Genomic DNA, 24,808 nt, shown 5'->3' on the forward strand with positions numbered 1-24,808 from the left:
TCCTACAAAAAATGTTGCAAGTTTCAGTGGTCGTGTCTGTCAAGGTTCTTACTGTACACTCTTTCATATCCTTCTATTAGTTTTGATAATATTCCACAACAAATTTCTTGTAGGTGTTGATCTTGACCACCAATTCTGTCAAGGTAAGAGAGATTAATCTTTTCTCTACCACTTTTGTCAAGCTATCAAATTTCTTTCTTATTCCATAGACTCCAATTGCGAGATAAAAAAAAAAAAAAAAAACACATCAAGTTTGTTTACCCCAACACGCCAACAAGTAGCAAGCCCCAACTATATAATATAAGAAAGTAGTAGGTATCCCAAAGGCCTGAAGGGGATCTAATGGAAAGAAGTGACCATTGTTAGAAGCCTTCCAATCAATATATAGATATATAAATGTAAATTTATTATTTTAATTGGAAATCTTCAATTAAATAATAAAATTTAATTATGTCTCTCCCAATCTAAATTGCTTATTAGCATAATTCACTACCTTCATACGTCTTGCATTTTTTAACATCGTTGTAACATGTGGATTAATTTCCTTTTTGGTGCACAATCTCCGCCTTTTAGGACAAAATGGTGCAATGTCCCAACCCCTACAGATCATTACGACAAACTAAGAATAACAAAAAAGATGAAAGGTTGTACAAACCAGCATATTTTTCAAACAACTAATCCAACATCAGTACCTTAACTTTTTCATGAAGATATCATATTGAGAACATTTGAAAAATGGTGGGAAATCTGAGCAACGACTATCTCTCTTCTGCGAGGGTGATGCAGAAAGAGTGATAAGATTTCATCGTTTTGAATTTTTTTTTTTTTGTTAAATCAGAAAAACCAATATTAATGGAGATATTGGTATTTTTTACTAAATTTTGTGAAGTGACTAAATGTAGCTTTAACCATTCACCTTAAGATGTTTTTTACAATATAATTTCCTAAGTCTATTTAATATCTTCGTTGTCATAAAAACCAACCTATATCCATCTTAACTCCACATCTACCACTCTTAGAGGGATGAAATCCAGAATTAAGATGGATCTAAGCTAATAGAATTTCCCCTTTAAATAGTCTATGCTCACATGAATACCATGGTATTATCATAGGTCAATACCATGGGTTATCATAAAACTAGAGCTTAAAAACTCTATTAGTAATTTATAAAAATTAATAATTGATTTTTATTTTATTTTATTTTATTTTAACCAAGTTAAAATGTTTAAGTGACATTAAATTACAAGATCCATTTTTACGCTTGATCTACCAAGCCCCGAGAGAGATCAAATATTTTTTCACTCTATGCTAGTTTGCATATCACGATATTTGATCCCTCTCAGCGCTTAGTAGATTCAAAGTAAATATGGATCTATGTTGGTTTAGTTCCCCCCTTTAAATAGGCTACATTCCATGTGAACACCATGGGCCAATACCAATACCTTGCGCCATCTTTATTTTTATTAATACTAATATTAGGGTTAATAATGTTTTTTTTGCATGGTATTAATAATTATTTGGCCCATGGTACTTGGCCCATAGGCTTCACCTAAATATAACGCATTTTTTTAGTGTTCGTAAATATAAGGTGATTTATGGAGTAAATATATATATATATATATATATATATATATATATATATATATATATATATATATATATATATATATATATAGATACCTCTAGTTTATTTATATTTTTATTAATTTACCATACCTCTTTTATAAATATGGTATTTGGCCCTTAGGATTCACTTAAATAAAACCTGTTTTTTAGCCTTCTTAAATAGAAAGAGGGTTATGGACTAAATATAAAAAGAGGTTTTATTTATTTACCATACCTCCACTTTATTTTTATTTTTATTTATTTACACCCTTGCATGTTCGTAAATATAAGGTGACTTATGGAGTAAATATAAAAAAATGTTTTATTTATTTACCATACCTATCGTTTATTTATATTTTTATTAATTTACCATACCTCTTTTATAAATATGGTATTAAGCCCATAGGATTCACTCAAATAAAACCTCTTTTTTGAGTCTTCTTAAATATAAAGAGGGTTATGGACTAAATATAAAAAGAGGATTTATTTATTTATCATACCTCTAGTTTATTTATATTTTTATTTATTTACCATAGCTCCACTTTATTTATATTTTTATTTATTGGGACCAAATACAACCTCCCAAACCACCTCCCAAACCAGAAAATGGGCGATTGCAAACGAATTAACATTGCAAAGCAGAAATTCAGGCGATTGTAATGGAATTTAACCTCCCAAACCAGGCGAATCGGGTCAAATGAGTCTTTCATAGTTTATCTGCCCCTTTTTTTTGGGCTAAAATGAAAAAAATAATTATTTTTTAAATAAAAGTTGGGCTAAATATATGAAATGGGTGTTTTATAAAAATTTTGCCCCTCTAATGATCCAGGACGATTTCATTGATTCAATTGTACAAGTGTTCAAGTGTCGTCATCAGTGATCAATGTCGTCGTCACTTCAGTTCAGCTTCGACAGTTCGACATTCTTGGTTATGGATCAGGTTGTTCAGGGAATAGGTTTTCATGGCGTTCAGTTAAGATGGGTCAGCGCCTGGTTGTCGACATGAGTTCATCGATAGTTCCCCAGGACTTGGTCGATGACATGTGTTTTTGTCATTCGTTTTTGTAGGATTGGTGTTGACATGGGTGTTGTCATGGCAAAGGGTTGATATGATCGTCGTCCAGTGTCGATTTGGTGTTTTGGTTCATGGATCGTCATGTAATGATTAATGTTGCTTTGTGACAAAAATGTATAAGGGTTATGTCAAAATGTAATTTTGGACACTAAAAGACTAAACCTAAATCATTATACTAAAACCTAAACCCTAATCAAAGTCTAAATCGATGTTATAACCTTAAACCTACCATCATATAATGCAACTATGTATTAAAACATACATTGCCCAAGTCTGAACCTAACCCTATGTTCCTAACCCTAGCTTCAATAACCCTCAGCCTATATTAATACAATGCAAAACATAATAAAGCATATAACAGTCCCCAAACCGCGTGGGTATGGAAACCGCGACGGAGACAAGTCATGTGAACGATGTTTTTTTAACCATCGGAGTATTAAACGGTAGTTGACCACAGAGTTCTCACCTCAGCAGCGATCATGTGACCAGGTAGATGTGTTAACTATCAGGTTATCAAACCATCGGGGTAACTGCATCTCTTAAACCGTAGCGGGCCATGACATGTGAACATTACATTGTAACTGTCAGATGTTAGCCACAGTGGAACCGCCGGCACCCAAACCGCGGGGTCGGTCATCGCTCACATGAGTTGTCCAACCTTTTCCCAGTTAATAAGCCACCTGTGGTTATGAATTTTTAATACAATGTTTTAATTTGGGTTTTTGTTGAAGTTGTTAAAACAACTAATTCGGTGACCTAGAACCTAGCTCATGTGGCAAAAAACAACCAGACCGAGTTCCCAAACTCATCCAGGAGTAACCAAATCCATCTTGAATTTGGCCAAGGTGGTTTATATGTATCCACAGTCTTACAAGAGGCAGATTTGCCCTTTGAAAGACATTAGAGTGGTTTTTAACTTTTGTATGCAGATTATGGAGGACATAGGCAGTTTTTGTTTTCAGTGTTTCGGGAGAACCCGGGGTCGGTTTTGGAAACCGAAAGAAGCATTGGAAAGCTGGTTCAAAGGGTTATCTGATGACAGTGATCAAAAGTGTCTGAATGCACATTCAATATGGTATTTTCTCTGTGTAATCAACACCTTCTTCTCATTCCTAATAAAAATGGCGGCCCATCTTGAAAGCGGACCCGAAGACGTAGTCCATCAGGGATGAACTCTGTCATCAATTTTTTATCTAGTATCGTTGTGTTTTTACTATTTGAACTTTTTTTATGCATCGATTTTATGTTTAATAAACTGTCATAAAGTGTTCTTATCAAGCAATTTTCCTCGATTTGCATGCTTTCAGCTAACATTCAAATCATTAATGGTTAATCAATTCTACATCAGTTTTTAGTTTATGGCCATTTCAGATCATATAATTTGGTATCAAAGCAGATTTCATTTGTATAATTTTCCATTGAATGTTAAATAGGTTAAAGTTGCAACGAGGAGAAGGAATCATTGAGCAGATCAATCCAGAGATTGGAAAGCGACGAGTCTTTCAGAAACATGTCAGAACTTGATGCAGGTGAAAACACTGAAACTAAGATGAGTGAAGAACAATTTCAGCAGGAATTCTTAACCATGTAGTAGATGTTGGTAGAATTGTACGATGACAAGAAGGTGAGAGATGCAGCGTATTCTTCAAAACCATCAAAGAAGGACAAAGGTAAAGGGAAGACTGATAAACCACCTTCACCTCCATCATCTCCATCATAATCTTCTTCTTCTTCTTCTTCCAGTGTAGAATCTGTAACAGAAAAGAAACGTAAGAAAACATCTCTTTTGAAACTTGATGTTAAATTTGAGTTACCTATTTATGATGGCGAAATGAATCCTGAAAATCTAGATAATTGGATAAAGCAGTTAGAAGTGTATTGTCACATTCAGAACATTTCTAGCGATAAAACTAAAATTCAGTTAGCTACACTTAGAATGGGGGGAACAGCTTTAATCTGGTGGGAAAGTAAAACTCAGATAAATGTAAAGCGTAAAGGAAAAATCATCTCTTCATGGTCTAAGTTTTTAAAAGCTCTTAGGAAACAGTTCTATCCTTTAGGATACATGTAGCAAGTTGTTATTGATTGGCAGCATCTGAGGCAAGGTAAAGGGCAGAGTGTTCAAGAGTTTACTCAGGAGTTTAGAAAGAAAGCATTGGCACTTGGTATTTCATTGGATACACGTGAAACTTTGTTAAAATACATCAGCAGTTTACATTCATATTTGCAGCATACTTTATTGATGTTTAATACTGATGAGTTTGATGAGGTGTGTGTTCAGGCCATACATATTGAATCAGGTGGCAGACCATTTAAGTTTTCATCGCAGTCATCCAAAGAGTTGGAAACCAAATATTCCAGTGATAGTAAGGGGAAGAATAATTCGAAGAGAAAGAAATCAGTGATCATTCAAAAGGAAAGACCTACTTGTTCTCATTGCCAAAGAATCGGTCATGATGAATCGAAGTGCTGGAAACTTCATCCAGAAATTAAGCCCAAAAAGTTCCTTAAGGAGAAGGATGAAAAGAAGGCCATTGCAGCAATCCAGCAAGATCTAGGTTCAGATTCAGGTGATGAAAGGAGGATAACCACCATGGTTACAACAAGTAAAACTTCTGAAACTGGTTCAAGTTCGAAAACTATTGCATCTTCTTCAAACATAAATCCTCCACATGAGGATAAAAGAGTTGAATTGTTTAACATAAGGATAACTTCTAAGCATACAAAGATAGATACAATGTTTGACAGTGGATCACAGGCAAATTTAATATCTGAATATTTAGTTAAAAGTTTGGGTTTGGAAACATGGAATCATCCAAGACCTTACCCATTAGGATGGCTAAATAAATCAACTCAGATAAAAGTCACCAAATAGTGTCAGTTAAAATTTGCCATAATAGCTAATTACATTGATGAAGTGGAATTAGATGTGGTTCCAGTAGATTGTCTTAGGAAGTCCTTATCTTTATGATCGAGATGCAGTATTTTATAGGAGAGAACATAAATATCACCTTAAGAAAGATGGGGTTGAATTTATTGTCAGGGCACATCAAAGTAAAAATCACTTGAATTCAGTTAATGTTACTCAGATGAAGCAATTACTAAGTTGAAACAAGCGGTTTGTAATCATGTGTATAAAGGATCAACATAACAATCAACATGATTCTTGTTTAAGTTATGCAACTCAGCTTAAAGATAGTTTTTTTAAAGAGATAGAAACAATTCCAGTTTTATATAAAACCAAACATCTTATTCATGAGCAGGAAATACAACATGAGTTACAGTTTGTGCCTAAATCTCCTCTTCCCCTTAATTTCATAATGAATCAATTCAATTTAAGTTTGGAACATAATAGCTGCAGGGATACAGGTCAGTATTGGGGAAAGTCAATGTTCAATTTCTCTTATATTGTGTCACAATGTCATGTCTCGAACAGTTTGGAAACCTCTTTTCAAGTGGAGAGGAAACCTATTTGTTTTCATATCAAAGCCTTTTCTAAAGTAGTGTCAAAGTGTCTAATGGGAACTTATGCATTAGAGGAAAGTTCTAATCAATGGAAGCATCATTTAATGAATAAGGACAAAGTGATTCAAACAAATCAATAGCTAACTCAATACTTCCAAAATAAAACTAAGTTGTAGCAAATTTCACCTTACAGTTGGATAGGTTCAGTGCAGCAAGTTCACTTAGTAAATAGGAATTAGGAAAGTATGTTAAACAAAGTAGTTGGTTTGATGTCAAAAGTATCTTTGAATGTCTTTGTCATTCCGCAAAGTAGATTGTTTATACATGTTGATGGTATTAAACAATGTTTAGTAGAGACTGTTTTCAAAGATTTTGAATCACTAACTCATGATTATTCGTGGAAAGAATTCAATTGTCATGTGGATAACAGGTTGTTTGCCCATCGTTGCAAGTTGTGTATACTGTAGATGGATGAAACAGGTCACTCAATCAAAAGGTACGATGGTCAGCATCATCAGGGTCATCACTTGCAAGTGATTGATCGAATGTATTGGTACATCGTCAGGTCAAGGTGGAAAGAGAGGGAGTTCTACCCTCGTCGACTAATTGTTTAGTCAAACTTTTGTGGTCCAAAAGCTTTCAAGTGGAGAGGAATGATCCAGGGGGATTTCGTTGATTCAGTTGTATAGGTGTTCAAGTGTTGTCATCAGTGATCAGTGTCATCATCACTTCAGTTCACCTTCGATAGTTCGACATTGTTGGTTATGGATCAGGTTGTTCAGGTAATAGGTTTTCATGGTGTTCAATTAAGATGGATCAGCGCCTAGTTGTCGACATGAGTTCATCAATAGTTCCCCAGGACTTGGTCGACGACATGTGTTTTTGTCATTCGTCTTTGCAGGATTGGTGTCGACATGGGTGTTGTCGTGGCAAAGGGTTGATATGATCATCATCCAGTGTTGATTCAGTGTTTTGGTTCATGGATCGTCATGTAATGATTAATGTCGCATTGTGAAAAAAATGTATAAGGGTTATGTCAAAATGTAATTTTGGACACTAAAATACTAAACCTAAATCATTATACTAAAACCTAAACCCTAATCAAAGTCTAAATCCATGCTATAACCTTAAACCTATCATCATATAATGCAACTATGTATTAAAACATACATTGCCTAAGTCTGAACCTAACCCTATGTTCCTAACCCTAGCTTCAATAACCCTCGACCTATATTAATACAATGCAAAACATAATAAAACATATAACAGTCCCCAAACCGCATGGGTATGGAGACCGTGGCGGAGACAGGTCATGTGAACGATGTTTGTTTAACCATTGGAGTATTAAACCGCGAGTTGACCACGGAGTTCTCACCACAGCGGGGATCATGTGACCAGGTAGATGTGTTAACCATCGGGTTATCAAACCATCGGAGTAACTACAGCTCTTAAACCATAGTTGGCCATGACATGTGAACATTACATTGTAACTGTTGGAGGCTAGCTGCAGCGGAACCGCCGGCACCCAAACTGCGGGGTCAGTCACTACTCACATGAGCTGTCCAACCTCCGCCCGGTTAATAAGCCACCTGTGGTTATGAATTTTTAATACAATGTTTTAATTTGGGTTTTTGTTGAAGTTGTTAAAACAACTAATTCGGTGACCTAGAACCTAGCTCATGTGGCAAAAAACAACCAAACTGAGTTCCCAAACTTATCCAGGAGCAACCAAATCCATCTTGAATTCAACCAAGGTGGTTTCTATGTATCCACAGGCCTATAAGAGGCATATTTGTCCTTTGAAAGACATTAGAGTGGTTTTTTAATTTTGTATGCAGATTCTGGAAGACATAGGCGGTTTTTGTTTTCAGTGATTCGGGAGCATCCGGGGACGATTTTGGAAATCATAAGCAGTGTTGGAAAGCTGGTTCAGAGGGATATCTGATGACAGTGATCAGAAGTGCCTGCGTGTGCATTCATTCTAGTCTTTTATCTGTGTAATCAACACCTTCTTCTCATTCCTAATAAAAACAGTCGCCCATCTTGAAAGCAGACCTGGAGACGTAGTCCATCAGGGACGAACTCCATCATCAATTTTCTATCTGGTATCGTTATGTTTTTACTGTTTGCACTTCTGTTATGCATCGATTTTATGTTTAATCAGTTGTCGTAAAGTGTTCTTATCAAGCAGTTTTCCTTGATTTGTGTGCTTTCAGCTAACATTCAAATCATTAACGGTTAATCAATTCTACATCAGTTTTTAGTTTATGGTCATTTCCGATCATCTAAAATGAAAAAACCCTCAAATTTTGCCCTTGGTCTAAAATTCGCCCCTAAAATTACCATGCATTGAAGTATACATCAACATAATGGTAATCATGGATCTCAACAACAAAATCATCATCTTAGCAAATTAAAGAAAATCATGACATATTTGCATCATATACCTCCACTTTCAGAGATGGCCGAAAAATGCAAAGCTCAGCTGTTGAAACGGTACCATCGATGAATTTGTGGCACGAAATCATGTCCAACTACTATAAACATTTCCCCTTTATAACACCGTCAAATTCTAGACCCTCGGGCATCTTGAAGATTCCCCCAAATTTTCCTTCCTGAATATGGCCGAAACATCCACTGCTCGGATGAAGATTTTGAGCACACCATTACGCTCCCTACAAAATTCTATGAAAAATGACTATAAAGTTGGCATCATTCTGCCTCAGTAAAAAATCAGCCTCCAAGGGAATCTTTTATATTCCACAAGATTCTCCAAATATTCTTTATCGCTGGACACCTGAATTTCTACTGCTCAGATGGAGATTTTCACTACAGGTTGGACTCCTAGCGAGAAAATCTGCAAAAATGACTATCAAATTGTCAAATTCTGGCACTAGCACCTCTAGCCCTCTAAGGGAATCTTTTCAGAATCAAAGAATATTATCTGCAAAGATGTCATCTCGAAAAGCGTACCGGCATGGTTCCGCTCTAATCTGTAAATTGTGGTTCCTCTCGGCACTCCTCCAATCCGCCTATGCTTGTTGCTAAGACAAATGAAGTGGGTTTTAATATTATATGCCTGATGAAATTTACAACATTGGGTTGTTTGGCATATTGGTAAGCCCCTTAAGTTGGATTGGGCAGGTTGAGGGTTCCAACCCCATCGACCCCCCTTTTAGAAATGGAATTTTATACATTTTGCTGGAAGTTATGTTAAATGTGGTGGTCAATGTTGTTTTGTGGTTGCATAGTTATATTGGGTGGCATACAGTTGTGCACATATGGCGGTTAAGGATTTTAAAGTGGAGTGGTTACATTATATGGCACAACACGACATATGGTTTGGGGTTCGGTTATAGTTTGAATAGACCATATCTATATATCTATATATATATATATATATATATATATATATATATATATATATACTACCACTAACCATATATGGTATATGTATAACCAAATTTCCAACCACCATGAATTACTTATAATGTGTTTTGGATTTTACATCATATTTTATTATATATGTTTTTGTTCTATGGTTATTAAAATAACCATATTATTTCATATAATAACCATTATATATATATATATATATATATATATATATATATTGTAAGCTTGGCAAGACTAAATCTTCATCATGTCTAATATATCACCTTGATCGGGGTGGGGAATTGAACCGATGACTTCACTTCAAGGAGTGTCCTAACAGAGCACCCGATCACCGTCTATCCAAGACCAGATGGAGCACTTTTTATACTATATATTTTTTGGTTATTATATGATTAATTATTTTAATAACTTTTTTTATGGAATTTTTAGTCGTATATTTTTGTCTTTTTGCAGGTGTAAGGAGACAATGATGGCATGCCATGAGTTGAACGCTTATTGGTCATTTCATCACCACATAAGCTAAGTGGGTCCCACATCCCCTTAGGACTTGCAAAGTTCTAACGGTCATAAAATGGTGATACAAACTCCAATTGAGGTGTCGTTCACGTCGTTGGGTTCGTGACAATGAGCTATTCCAAATGACCTTGGTTTTGCTACAATCCAATGACTTTGAATTTCGATCCTTTCCAAGCCACTTCTGATTTCTGAGCTTTTCTAGAGCCACCTGGATTAATGGGCCTACAAATTAAACGCAAATTAAGGCCCATCTAACCTTTCCTTGGCACATAAAGGCTATATTAAATCTCTCCTTCTATACTTTGTTGGAATTATGAGACAAGTATTGTCCTTGATGGCAAACCACACTGATGAAAAATCATAGTGCAGAAGGCCAGCAGCAAGGAATTGATGATCAGACTATAAGAAGAAGAGAAAATTCATATACGCAGGTTCATCAAGCCCAAGTCGCGTGTACACGCTGGTTGGCTTCAATAAAAGCGCGTGTATGTGGAAAACTTATTTTTGGTCCGTGGCGGTTATTCCTTGGAAGTTGTGCCTATGGTTTTGGACCATGGTGTCTCGACGGACGTGTCGATCCCTAGTTTTGAGGATGATGGTATTGGATTTCTATGGTTTTGGCTCTTGGTATTGAACAAGGCCTAAGGCTATATAAGGAGAAGGAAATCATTAGGCAAGTGCATCCGAAAAGTCTTGAATATCTGATGAAGTATTAGATCCAGTATGCAGGTTATTGGTTGATGATGTATTGCTTGATCTTAGCTAAGGAGAGATCTCATCGGTTGATGGAGAACAAGATCTAAGGAGAGATCGGGATCAAATGGTTTGAAATGAACTATCTTTATATGGTTGATTATGCGTGTTTCTAGATCTGCATACTGACGCAATGTTATATTCTGGGTATAACTGATATCTGGTACAGCTGCAAGTTATGAAAAATTATTTTTAGATCTGTACGCAGGTTGTCTTCGGTAAAACCGTGTGTATACGCGGGTTGCCTTCATTAAAGTAGCGTATATCTTTTGAAGCATGATTTTTGGGTTTGCAGTTGGGTCTGACTGATATTACAGAGTTCTGTAGTCTGCTCTGTGTTCTGGTGACAGGTGTTGACAGGGTTTCAGTGGTTCAGTGATTCAAAGATTGATGATGCTAGTATTGGTTGTTTTATGCTTCAATGATTTGTGAATGAATCATAGTCTTCAGATTGTAATGTTGTGCTTCAGGAATATCCAGTCTGAAAATTGATGAAAAGTGGTACCTGAAGGAAAGAAGATTGTAGGCCAGCACCTACGTACTAGTATCTTAACTAGTACAAGAGCAAAGGGGGTTGGAGCTCCCTTCCAAGGAAGTTTGGAGAACGAGAGAAGGTTGAAGCCTTCTGCAGGTTGTAGCCTGCGTACTGGTATAAGGCTGCACCAGTACAAAAGATTGTAAACTGAAGTTCTTATTAAAGAAAGATAGAGACGACTTGCAGCAGGTGGTTTTCACCCACATTGGGTTTCCACCTTATATCATGGTGTTCATGTGTGTGGCTTTTGTGTGATGATCTGTTCTGTTATACTGCATCTGTTTACTTTTAATATGGTGAATAATGACCTGATGCACTTAACTGAAGATAAACTAACTGAATTATAAGTTTTCTGGTTATACGTTGTTTTCTTTAGACACAGTAGCGTGTACACGCTGGTTCACTTAACTGAAGTAGCGTATATGTTTCTGAGCATTGAAAAAGTTTTATTGATCTGATAATACTGATTCACCCCCCCTCTCAGTATTATTTCCAACATACTTAATAATGTTTTTTAGCTTTAATATGTTCATTAGGAAGGTTTAGAGATAATTGCATATTTATGCCTAATATTATTTATTTTCTTAGAATATTATGAGAATATTGGGCAAGTTATGAAGATTTGGAGGAGGATATAATCTAGGGGCTTTCTCCCTACTACAGGAGTATCAAGATTGGATAATAAATTAATAGAATATCATGAAATTATTGACAAATTATGGAGCTCCACTAATTGAGAAAATCTAGGGATGTGTTCCCTATCATTTAACGCAGATTCCTAGTGTTGGGAATTAGATCCACTATTTGAGGGATTTTGGAGTGGAAATTTTCCTCCTTTCAAGGATAATGCTTCCTCATCACTTTGTATAAGTACCAATTCGAATTTGCCTCTAGAGGCATGTGTTTCTTAGTCTTCTTGTTGGGGGAACTTGTTTTTTGCAGCTCCACTTTCATTTCTAGCAGGGATGTACTTGGATTGATTCAAATAATGAAGTTTGGCGCCATTTTTAGCTTCTAAAGCTTGGTCTCCTTCATAGGACTCTTAGTATCCTTGGGCTTGGCCATCCTAGGAGTCTTAGAGCCCTTTTCTATAATTTCCTTTTCTTCTTTTCACTTCTTATTCACATGCATCTCTTATTCTTGTTTTTCCTATTTCTGCATTTAGTATTGATGCTTCTTTTACTGTGGGATTGGGTTAAATGATTTAAGAAATTTATTTTGTAGTTTATTTACAGATTCACAAGAATTATTCATCCTTATAAAAACTTTAAAAGTCATCTTCATCATTGCGCTACTTGGATTAGTTTACTAGTTCACAAATCTAGAATTTCTAGAAGTCCCTTGTAGCAAAAAAGTAGTAATTTTATGTAATTTTTAGAACATGTTAATGAGCTTCAAATGAGTTGATTATACTTGTATTAGGTGATAAAAAAAATCAATTTAATAAAAAAATTACTCCAATGCATTTGCACTTGATTAGGTTAGGCATTTGATAGGTTAACTAGCTCACTAGTTCTTGAATTTCTAGTTTTTAGAGTAGTAATTTTGCTCCTATTTTTTAGCACATGTTAATAGGGTATTTTAGAGTGATTCCACTTGGAATGGAGTCCTAAGAAATCCTAATTGAAAAATAAAATTGTCCCATCCCATTTTCATTTTATTCACTTGGTCATTCAGTGAATTATCTCCTCCTTTAGCAATTATGTTCTGCTTGTAGCACTCTTGTAACACGTGTAAACTTGAACATATTTTCTCCAAAAGATTTATTTTTGTATATTAGGTTTGAATCATAATCACTAGGCTCTAAATCCATGATTGAGTAAGAATAAACACCAGTTAGGTCATACCTTTTTACAGAGTAAATTAGGCCTATTTATTTGAATTCATGCTCTTAGGATTTCAATTACAATTATTGTTCTTGCTTAGGATTAATTTATTTTAAAAGTATCATTTCCATTTCTACAATTATTTTAGGCTTTGATTTCATGACATTCAATCCATTACATCATATCAATGAAAGAAGGGCACATTGTATGCTGCACATATAGTTTCGACACCTCTTAAGTTTGTACGAACTGTGGGTTGATAATTTAATTTGGTAGCCTTGGGAGTTGCAATATTCTTGCTGTGATACTGGGCCTCATCACCTTTTGGCACCGTTTCTGGGGAGGTATCAAAGAATGCATTTTTTCTTCCCTAGTTGATTCAGTTCTTTTACTTTCTGCAAAAACATGCAAAAATTTCATTAGGCATCTTCATTTCAAAAATAGAAAATTGCATTTCATTAGTATTTTCATTCAAAAAAGCATAAAAACAAAAAAAAAACAATACTGCAACCCCCCATTTGATCATGTGGTGCAGTAAGAACCACATCACCATCCACTTTTGCAAGTAGAAGAAGAAGAGGTGACAAAGAAGGTAGAATAAATGGATGGATATTATAACAATGAAGAACATCCTCTTAGATTTCCCATTCAAGATATTGATAGCAATGTTCATATGAAGAACATCCCTCCATCTTTCCTTCCCAACTTCCATGGTATGAGGTCAAAGGATTTGAAAACCTTTCTCTTTGAATTTGAAATTGTTTGTAGATCTTATGGTTACTTATTAAACACTCAAAAATTGAGATTGTTTCTGGAAACATTGAAGGATAAAGCTCTTAAATGTTTATGAGTTTAGGGACTAATTCAATAAGGTCATGGAATGATATGAAAATGATATTTCTAGAAAAATATAAATTCCATGATATTAAGGAAGAAATCTATAGAATGACTCAAATAAAAGATGGGAGCCTTGAGGATCTAATAGATAGATTCGTCTATAATTTTAAGAGGGACAAATTACATCATTTGGGCTCTGACACACTAAAAACCCTCTTACTTAGAACAATTAGAGATGAGTGGATTGATCTCCTTGATCTCATGAGTAGAGTTGATGTATACCAATTATCATTTGAAGAAAATCGTGAAACATGCAACATATATCAAGAGGAAGGGCAAGAGTAAGTAAATCAGCATCAAGATCGGTAAGTCAAGCTAAACTTGGAAATTTGTATGATGACTTTAAAACATAAATTATTATAAAGCTAAGCGAACAAGTAGAAATGTTAAGAATGCAAGATGAGGAAAAATAATATGTTTATATTTGTGTTGTCCATGTAGAATCACATGATATTAAATATTTCCCATCATTACAAAGGTTGAAGGAAGTTTACCAAGAGGACAATGGAGCAAGTCAACCACCAAAGCAATTATGTTATGTAGCTTCCAAGAGGACCATGGTAGCTGAGTCAACCTAGTATGATGCAAGAATATAATTCATAATTTCAAGGTTATGCACATCCATCTCAAAGTAATTAGAACACACCCTTTCCTTGGCAACCTTGGCCATCTCAACCCCAAAACCAATCTTGGCAACAAGTTTGGCAAGGACCTTATGAGAGCACTCCACAATATCCTCAATATTTTTCTCAATATCCTCCATATCCAACTCCATTCTATCCCTACCATCCACCTCCACCACAACCACAACCCCAACCACATCCATCTCAAAGATCCACTCCAACTCAACTACCTATACCACCATTTCGAAACCCACACAAGGAAGTAGCTAGACCCACTTACAATGCCAAGGTACAACACTTCCTAACATCTCCTCTTGGTATCAATAGTATTCATCTTAGCTTAGGAAGAGTATTGTAGAAAAGATATTCTCTTTATGACATTGAAGGACAACATTCAAAAAAGGAAGATTCAAATGAGAAGACCAAAGAATCATGGTTTGCACTTGATGAAGAGCAAACATCTAAGAAAGTTTCCTCATGTTTACCATCAAATCTTCCATGTGTTCAAGAGAAAAATTAGAAAAAGGAGGAAGATTTGAATGTCATGACAGAAGAGGACACAAAAATATATCGAAATGTGCAAATGGACTAGGGGCATCACAACTATATTGAAATATGGTTCCTGACAATCATTAAGTTGCAGCAACACACTCTTCTTCAGAAATTCGCAATCTCATCTCAATCAAAGCAGTTGGTCTCTCATATTCAGGTATATGTCAAAGCATATCTTCTGAGCCTACACATTATTTTATCTATCATATTGATGTGCACATGGCTCCATTGGAAGTATTCCTATATTTGAAAGCAATTTTGTTTTCTCAAGTAGAGTAGGATAGAAAAAAAGAAATTAAAAAAATAGAAAAAATAAGAGGAAAAAAAAAATCTAAGGTGAAAACCTCCTTAGAGGTGCCTTTGATTAGCTCATTGATTGAAAAAATCCATGAGGCGGTCAATGGGTTGGAAAAAGAGAAAAAGAAAATATCCTAGGTGAAAACCTCCTAGGCAGACCTACTAGTTGAAAACCTCATTGAGGTAGCTAGTAGGCCTAAAAGAAAAAAAATGAAAAAATGAAAATAATTATTTGCTCCATGTATCTCTCTCTAATGAATGCAGGTTCTCTCCAACCTTTGCAAGCAACAAAAACAAGTTAGCACCAAAAGAAAAAGTTGGTCAAAAATCTAGTCAAAGGAAGTCAAACTTGGGCTTTCTCCTCCTTTGCTCAGATTCTCCAACAGGACCAAGGCCATGTAAATCCATCACCCTCATCCATTTCCAACATCCACCCATCATTCCCAAGCCTTTCTCATGAATTTTCCTCGCTGCCCTGAAATGTTACAGGAGGCCAAAATACACAAAGCAAAAAATATTTTTATCATATCTTGAAAACCATGCATCCATTGGCTGAGTTGTTTCATGAGGAGATTCATATGGATGATGATAACATGGTTCAGCAATTTCAAAAAACTCTAGTGCACATTTTTCGAGAAATCAACCTCCATCATCTACAACCATTTTTTATTTTTCTCTAGATTTGTGCATCCATTGGCCAAGATGTTGTATGGGGAGGTGGATAAGGATGATGGAAACATGCTCAAAAAATTTCAGGTAAATCCAATCTACCATTTGAGATATATGGATAAAACAATTCTGCTACAGGAGGTTGTCATGAAATGATATAGGAGGGACCAGAATGGCTACAAGAGGCAAATCCGATTGGAGAAAGAGGCGAAAAGGTCATGTATTCTTTAGGAAATGTTGAGAAAGTTCCACCATAGCTTCATCATTCATTTTCCACACCACTTGAACTCTTCTCCACTCTCATTTTCATCCCTGTCCATGAAAAGAAACCATTTTCACCCCTGCTTCCATCACTTCCACCACAATAAAGGCCTTTGATCCTTGTCAAAATATTTTTTTATACCACATGGTGAATCAGTAACTGTCTAGCCTAATCTAGGAGAGACCCAGGATCAAACCTGAACGCTGCCACTATAACACCAAGAGCATAACCAATCACCTGCAAATCAGTTATACTAAGTTCCTATGATTTTGGCAAGAGCAGACTCAACGGGAAAGGGGAATCCGCCCCTCTAGCCGCCACCACAGCAGGCTGCTAAATGTACTCAATGAGATTTGAACTTCGGTCTGCCCGGGCATAGCCCAAGTGACTTACCGTCAAACCACACATCATTGTACGATCCTTGTCAAAATATTACTCATGAATTATCAATATTTTTAAAGGTATCACCTAAAGTAAATAATTATCCTAGGAGGGTCTATATGATTGCTACAAGAAGACATGTGGTCTCGTAACAGTCTACACAAGCCCTCTAGAACCACAATCAAAAGCACTTGGAAGCACCATATTGAAGAATTGACCAACATGAAGCATTGAGGGATCACCACCTCGATATTGGGAAGCCACAAAAATTCTATAGGGCTACTACAAGGTCATTGATCATCTCAAACAACAACAACTTGATCCACCATCAACAAGACCTACAGTGATAACTTCGATTAGTCAAGCACATTTCAAGAGAAAAATTTCAGAGCAAATCCAATGCATGGAGAAACAAGCATAAAAATATGACACCTCAAGAAGCCAACAGATCAACCATTACCTTTTTTCATAATTATCATGCAACCATCATAGGATCATCACTAGCAGCTTTAGAACCACCAAAGGCAACTTCAATAGTCATATAAACAACCTTAATATCACCTGCAAAAATACATCAAGGGAAAGGCCCAGGTATGCAATCCTAAAAACCTCTCCTACAGACTTATTTTAGCTCAAAAAATGTTGCAAGTGTATGAAGGAAAAGGTTTTTTATAACCAAACTTAGAAGCAGAGAAACCTTGGCCTTGTCTAGCAATTAACTTCACTTTTCCACAAAGACACCCACACATGGGGGAGAGGACAAGACATAAGTGAAGAGGACTTGAGAAAGTGGGATGTAATCATTTAGTCATGATGGAAGACAAGGATTTTGAAGGGGTAGGTGAGGGCCAACTTAGTTAAATTAAAGCACTTTGAGTTTATTTTCCATGCAATGAAAAAATAGAGAAAAAAAAAATCGAAAAAAAAAGAAAAAATAATGGAAATAATCAACAAAAAAATAAAAATAAAAATAAAAGAAATAAAAGGTGGAGTCACCACCTCTTTGAATGCAAATATTAGTTTCTACAGGATTCAGGTTGTGAGTTATAGGAAGGAACAAAACTGCTACACGAAGAACATAATTGTTGCAGGAAGGAACATCACTGCTACAAGAAGAACAAATTTGCTACAAGAAGCTAATAAAGTGCTACACGAGGAAAAATTTCACCCATATGGAAGCCAACCACTAGAGAAGTCACATTTAAGAGGCTCAAGACACAAATTACCCTATTACTGAAGGAAACAAAAGAGATACAGGAGAAAATAGGGGTTGCTACAGGAGAAATAGGGGTTTCTATAGGAGCAATAGGAGATGCTACAAGAAGAGGCAACCACACCAAAAGAAGAGGAAAAATGTCTCTGAGAACTCTAGAAGCCTAGTCCACAACCCAATCTAGAATTCTACTACAAATTTGTTGAGGGAGGTAGGATTATACCCAAGAAATTTTTTATACCACTCTTCTTTGAGTTGGAGAAGGAAAGAGACAGAACACATAGATGGATGCAAATTGAAAAATCCAAAAAGGTAGAAGATGTGGGCCTCATGGAGGAAAAAGTAAATGAAATGAGCAAGGAATTAAACAACTTAAGGTTGAGAGAGTCAATCATGAGGGAGCAACTACAGGCATAAAACATAAGGCTAAAAGAGCAGCTGCAAGAAAAAGAGGTACAACTTGCCACTATGGAAAGTCTATCCATGGAAGCCATAGAATGTAGGCAACCATCCAAATCATATTCCATTGAGCTAAGGAAGGGAATTGCATGAAAAGACACCTGAGGCATAAAATAAGAACAATAGGGCAAGAAGTTGGATAGGTTGCTTAGAGGATGAGCAACAGTTTCAGTAGGGGGGTATGATGGGCCTACAAATTAGACATAAATTAAGGCCCATCTAACCTTTCCTAGGCACATAAAGGCTATATTAAATATCTCTTTATACACTTAATAATGCTTTTTTAGATTTAATATGTTCATTAGGAAGGTTTAGAGATAATTGCATATTTGAACCTAATATTATTTATTTTTGTAGAATATTGTGAGAATATTGGGCAGATTATGAAGATTTGGAGGAGGAGATAATCTAGGGACTTGCTCCCTACTATAGGAGGATCAAGATTGGATAATAAATTAATATGATATCATTAAATTATTGACAAATTTTGGAGCTCCACTGGTTGAAAAAATCTAGGGATGTGTTCCCTATCATTTAATGCAGATTTCTAATGTTGGGAACCATATCCACTATTTGAGGGATTTTTGAGGGTAAAGCTTCCTCCTTCAAGGATAACACTTCCTCATCACTTTTTATAAGAAAAAATCCGAATTGGCCTCTAGAGACATGTATTTATTAGTATTCTTGTGGGGGAAACTTGTTTTCTTGCAGCTCCACTTTCATTTCTAACAGGGGTGTACTTGGACTGATTCAAATAATAAAGTTTGGTACCATTTTTAGCTTATAAAGCTTGGTCTCCTTCATAGGACTCTGAGTATCCTTCTTTTTGGTCATCCCAAGATCCTCAAATCCCTTTTGTATAATTCTCTTTTATTCTTTTTACTTCTTATTCACATGCATCTCTTATTCTCGTTTTTCCTATTTCTGCCTTTAGTATTAATGTTTCTTTTGTTGTGGGATTGGGTTAAATGATTGAAGAAAGTTATTTACAGATTCATAATAATTATTCATCCTTATAGCAACTTTGAAAATTCGTATTCATCATTGAGCTACTTGGATTAGTTTACTAGTTCACAAATCTAGAATTTCTGAGTAGTCCTTTGTAGCAAAAACGTAGTAATTTTCTGCTATTTTTTAGAACATGTTAATGAACTTAAATTGAGTTGATTCCACTTGTATTAGGTCATAAAAACATTCAATTTAGTAACAAAATGTAGCCCAATTTATTTTCACTTGATCAGGTTAGGCATTTTATAGGTTAACTAGCTCACTATTTCTTGAATTTCTAGTTTTTAGAGTAGTAATTTTCTGCTATTTTTTAGCACATGTTAACGGGGGTATTTTGGAGTGATTCCACTTGTAATGGAATCCTAATACATCCTAATTAATAAATAAAAAAATCACATACCATTTTCATTTGATTTATTTGGTCAGTCAGTGAATTATCTCCTCTTGTAGCAATAATGTTTCGTCTATAGCAATTATATTTCTTAGGTAGCAACCTCCTGCAGCACTCATGTAGCACAAGTAAACTTGACCATATTTTCTCCAAAATATTGGTTTTTGTCTCTTAGGTTTGAATCATAACCCGTAGGCTCTAAATCCATGATTGAGGAAGACTAAACACCAATTAGGACATGTCTTTTTACAAAGTATATTAGGCCTATTTATTTGAATTCATGCTCTTAGGATTTCAATTACAAATTGGTGTTCTTGCCTAGGATTAATTTATCTTCAAAGTAAAATTTCCATTTCTATAATTAGTTTAGGATTTTATTTCATGACATTCACTACATTAAATCAGATCAACGAAATAAGGACACATTTTATGTCGACACCTCTTAAGTTTGTACAACCTCAATATCTAATATGCATTATGTAATATACACTTGTAATGGAATCCTAAGACATCCTACTTAATAAAAAGATAAATCCCATACCATTTTCATTTTATTTATTTGCTCATTCAGTGAATTATCTCCTCTTGTAGCAATAATGTTCCATTTGTAGCAGTTTTATTTCTCCTGTAGCACTCATATATCACATGTAAACTTGACTAGATTTGCTCCAAAATCTTGGTTTTTCTCTCTTAGGTTTGAATCATAACCATTAGGCTCTAAATCCATGATTGAGAAGAATAAACACCGATTAGGACATGCCTTTTTACAAAGTATATTAAGCCTATTTATTCGAATTCATGCTCTTAGGATTTCAATTACAAATTGTTGTTCTTGCCTGGGATTAATTTATTTTCAAAGTAACATTTCCATTTCTGCAATTAGTTTAGGCTTTTATTTCATGACGTTCACTACATTACATTAGATCAACAAAATAAGGACACATTGTATGTTGCACATATAGTGTTGACACCTCTTAAGTTTGTACGAACCTCGGGTTAATAATTTAAGTTGGTAGCCTTGGAAGTTGCAACATTCTTGTTGCAATACTAGGGTTCATTAGAAGTCACCTACAATCTCAATATCTAATATACATTCTCCTCCCATAGTGATGCCATGTTCTATCTCAATTATCTCTTTCTGAATTTGAGGTAGGGTGTGGTATTTGTGGTATTTGTATCTTCGTATTGAGGCCTCTACTCTTTGTTGGGAATGGGAATTCATTTTCTGATAGTAGGTTGCACCCATGCCCGAACTAAATCTTTTTGTATGCATGTGTAGCTTATGTGAAATTCGAAGGTGGAATTTCAATTTCAAAGGGGTGAAATCAAAGTGGAAATGACAAGTTAGAGACTTTAGAGGAAAGCTTGAGGGTGAGAAGGAAACCCACAAGAAAAAAATAGAGAGGACAACCACAATGAGAGTGGAGGTTGTGGGGGTGATAAGTTAGAAGGTACTATGGATACATTTCCAAAAGACTCTTGACACACCAAAACCATGCACAAAGACGAACATAGAGGCATGGGGTGGAGGGATGAGAGGGAAAGAGCTATGGGGGGGGGTGTTATAATTCTAGACTAGGAGAGGAAATTTAGTGCCAAAGATAAGTGGGAGCCACGGAGAGAGTGGAGCATTAGTGCTTAAGGGGATAGAGAAAATTATTAGTGGAGAGGCCAAAGTAGAGCCATGATTTGAATAGAAACAACTAGAGGATAGAGAGACACTATGCTTGCCACCCAATTTATATCAAAAAATATAAGTTTCTTGCAACAAAAACCAAAACCAATACCTTGCAACCATAACCATCAATAATGGAATGTCGTAACATAGAGCAACTCAGGATTTCAATCCTAAATCATGCCAAATTATGATTTATGTATGAGTTGTAAGTGTTCCACCTCTCAAAATAAAAAATTAGCTTGGTGTGTTAATCTTTCAAGACGCATAGGATATTTCCTTGAGCACTCCTCCTTTACCTCCATGCCTTCAACATGAATTCCATAGTTTGTTGACTGAACCTGATCCAGGTGTATATTGATGGCCACCCACCAAGTCCGCTTGGACCTCCACCATTGTTTCTTTCAGCTTTTCAGTTTCCTCAGTTGTAGCACAGTTTACTATTTTTAGCAGTTTTTCAGGTTCTAAACTTCCGGAACCGTTTTGAGGCCCTAAACGACGATTTTTTGGAAAACTAGGAGCAACATAGGTCCATGGACCGATGTTTCTCTTCCAAAAGTTGTAGTTCTTGGATAGATATTTCTAACGAGATATTGTACGTGTCAAACGGAGATCGTATGCCAAAGTTATGACCCCGGGAAGTTGATGTACCAATTTACCCAAACGGGGCCCATAGTTTGGCGTTTCATCTTCTAGGGTTAGGTTTTTGGATGTTTAGGGTTTTCCATTGTTTCTCAACAATAAATAGGCCTTTGAGCCTCATTGTAACATAGTTCAGACCCATGTAGCCACCACATCTCTTCTCAAAGATAAGCTACCATCGCCCTAGCAAGTTTATTTCCATTTATGTTTGTAAGCATATTTCAGTATTTTACAGTAATGAAATGAAGTATTATTTCTCCTACATCTCTATATGTATGGTTATATCTATAATTTTTTGTGTTCATGTTTAAATCTGGATCAGTGGTATCAGAGCGATCTACTCTTTCTATGTCTTTCTTTGCATGTCCCCAATGAGGTCGGCATATAAGGAGTTAGGGCTTGAACTGGTCGAAAATTTGCAAGACCAGCGTCACAAATCCCGACGGCCCATGGCGGATGAAAAGAAATACAAGGGGGTAGGAGATCCTATCAAAATCTTGCTCGAAGAGGCCCTCGAGCGACAAAGGAACGTGTTGATGGACAACTTTTCCCAGATCCTTCAGTGGCTACCCAAGGGCGACACATCTACTTCCAGCAGCTACTCTAGAAGCGCCACACCCTTTAAGGTACAAGTTAACTTTGACATTCCCATATTTGAGGGTCAAATAGATGTAGACGCCATAGATAAATGGTTAAATCTACTAGAAGGGTATTTTTCTGTTCACAATTTTTCCTGCCGGGAAAAGATTACTTTCACTCTTCTCAAAGCCGCCCCCCACATCAAGGACTAGTGGGAAACCTACTATGAGTAGAAGGATGAAAGTACAACATCACTGTTTTCAGTCGCACCCACCTAGAATTCATTTCAAATTGCCATTAAGGAGCAGTACTACCATGTCAGAAGATATGAGGATCAATACATAAAGTGGACCATGCTGCGACAGGGAAGGGACCAAGACGTGCCAAAGTTTACCAATATTTTCCATACCCTTCGCACAAAGTTGGGTATCAAGGATTCAGGGCAGCATTTGGTACTCAAATACCACAGCTGCCTGCACAGTTAGATCCAAGAAGAAATAGAATTCCTGAACATCTCCTCGCTCGACACAGCATATCGATATGCCATCAAGATCGAGCAAAAGTTTAAACACAAGAAGTGAGACTTTGGATCTGCGAATCTGAAACAAGGGAAAGGTGCCCCCAAACTACAAAACAAAGGACAAAGCCAAGGTGGGGCAGCCCAAGACAACCCGCCAAAGCTGCAAGAAAATAACAGCGTCGCGAAGCCTAAAAAGGACACGGGAAAGTGGTGTGAGTTCCATAAGAGCTCCACTCACAACATAAGTGAGTGTTGGGCCAAGCAGTCACCGGTGGTCAAGCTAAAGGTTTCAAAATCAGATGCATGTTCCGACTCTGAGTCAAAACCTGACAAGGGGAATGACAAAGGGAGGCATATTATCGATCTGGATCCCAATGCCACCGTTGCCACCATGAAGATCCAGAAGGAAGAACCTGAAGATCCAGAGGAGGAGGAGCATCTCTTCCACTCCCAGATGTGGGTAAAGGGCTCCCCGCTACAGTTCATTATCGACAGTGGGAGCCAAAAGAACCTCATTTCGGTAGAGGTCGTGAAGCGGCTGCACTTACTGACCACAGCACATCAACAACCGTACACCATCGGGTGGCTTCACCAAGGACAAGATCTTCGTGTGAGCTAGTAGTGTCGCCTTCCATACAACATCAAGCTCTTCACGGATGAGGTATTGTGTGACGTTGCTCCCCTTGATGTTTGTGATGTATTATTAGGACAACCATACTTGTGGAAGTGACATGTTGTGTATGAATCAAGGCCCCATGTTGTTATTGTTACTTTGGGAAATAAGTTGTACAAGATACCTGAGGTAGCACCGCCTACCACCACCTCTTTGGTTACTGCAAAATAATGCAGTAATCTCATTTCCAAAACCAAGAAATTTGTTTTCCTGATGATACGCCCTCAAGGAAAGAAGAAGATGGTGGCCACGACCTCCAGACAGGGCCCCTCCGCACGACAACTACAGATGGACAAGGTCATGGAGGAGTACGAGGACATATTCACCTCCCCCGCAGGGGTTCCTCTGCACTGTCAGGTCAAGCACTCCATAGATCTGACCCTAGGTGCGTCGTTGCCCAATGGACCAATCTATCGGCACTCCATTCTGGACAATGATGAAATTAAGAGGTGGATTCAGGAGTTGCTACGGAAAATTCACATCCGTCCGAGTTCATCGCCCTGTGGGAGCCCGATCGTGTTGGTACAGAAGAAGAATGGGACTTGGAGACTCTGTATTGACTATCGGGTGCTAAACAAGATCACTGTCCGCAATAGGTACCTGATCCCACAGATTGATGACCTCCTGGACCAACTAAATGGGGCAAAATATTTTAGCAAGATCGATTTGAAGTTATGATATCACCAGGTACCAATCGAATCCCCGATGTGTGGAAGACTGCCTTCAAAGCCAAGGAGGGCCTTTTCGAATGGTTGGTTATGCCTTTCGGATTGAAGAATGCTCCTGAAACCTTCAT

This window comes from Pinus tabuliformis, chromosome 7 (assembly GCF_031772625.1).
Source record: "Pinus tabuliformis cultivar Carrire ecotype Pingquan chromosome 7, CPIR1, whole genome shotgun sequence".
NCBI lineage: Eukaryota > Viridiplantae > Streptophyta > Pinopsida > Pinales > Pinaceae > Pinus > Pinus tabuliformis.